This window comes from Penaeus monodon, chromosome 21, assembly GCF_015228065.2.
Source record: "Penaeus monodon isolate SGIC_2016 chromosome 21, NSTDA_Pmon_1, whole genome shotgun sequence".
NCBI classification, from domain to species: domain Eukaryota; kingdom Metazoa; phylum Arthropoda; class Malacostraca; order Decapoda; family Penaeidae; genus Penaeus; species Penaeus monodon.
Window position 1 is genome coordinate 43,750,042 of NC_051406.1, and position 1,051 is coordinate 43,751,092.

The following is a 1,051-nucleotide window of genomic DNA, read 5'->3' on the forward strand; positions in this document are numbered from 1 at the left end:
ATCAAAACATAGATAGAATTATAAACACATCCTCGTATTAGAATAATTTTAGAAGTTTTCTGTTTCCGGTCGTAAGCAAACTGAATAACCCCGAAGGCGTAACCTCTGTTATTAAGTCACTCAAATCTTGATAAACACGACCGCCGTATTCACCAGAAATTAGCCTCTTTCCCAGTGTTCATTCAGAGATTTCCAAAGGCCAGGAAAACCTTCAACAATTCTCCCGTTTTCTCTTTGGTCTTGATAACATCTCAAAGCCGGAAGTATTTTTTCCCCCTATTCTTCCATCCGGGTAAAAAAAAAAAAAGGTATCGTCAATGAAAAGATTGGTGTGGGTCCCCTTTCTCTTTTGTGGCATAGGAGGAGAGTCTCCCCTTTCGATCCTCACTTCTTCTCTCGTCCCCAACCTCCTTCTTGATCCCCTCTATTCTCCCCTCTTCTCCCCCTTCCCCTCTTTTTCCTTAATTCCCCCCCCACCAGTCTCTCCCTTCCCTCTAATTTTTTTCCCCATTTCCTCCTCCCCCTCTCTCTCTCCCGTCCCCTTGATCTCCTCGTACGCTCTCGCTGCCCCTCCCTCCTCCTCTTCCCCTCAACCCCCACCCCCTCCATATCCCCTCGATCCCCTCTTCTCCTTTCTCCTCGAACCCCTCTCCCTCCTTTCCCTTCTATCCTCTTTCCTCTCCCCTTCCCCTCTCTCCTCTCCCCTTCCCCTCTACCCACTACCCCCTCCCCTTCTCCCCCTCTCTCACCCCCCTCCCCCTTCTCCCCTCCTCCCCTCAAGCCTTCCCCTCCCCCTCGACGGCGCCGCACAAAGACCAAGGGGAAATCTCCACCTCATTTCCCCGGGGTTGAAGTTCCTAGTCGCCAGAGAGACCCTCAAAAATACAGCAGATTAGAACGCAGAACTCAGGCTAATAACGTTCTCCATTCCGTAATCTCGGTGAGTGTGTAGCGCTTTTATGTAAAAATTGTATAGTAACTGAGCGCAATTGTTTTGTTTAGTCTCGAGATGTAGAGAACTTTTTTCTATATTTGTTATGAAAGCAATGGC

At 48.6% G+C, this 1,051-nt stretch overlaps 1 protein-coding gene across 1 annotated transcript in view; it reads right to left on the bottom strand.

The window, feature by feature from the left end:
* Positions 1-1,051, bottom strand: part of LOC119586686 (putative neural-cadherin 2) — a 43,803-nt gene that overhangs the window by 23,734 nt on the left and 19,018 nt on the right. The gene's annotated exons all lie outside the window — the stretch shown is intronic.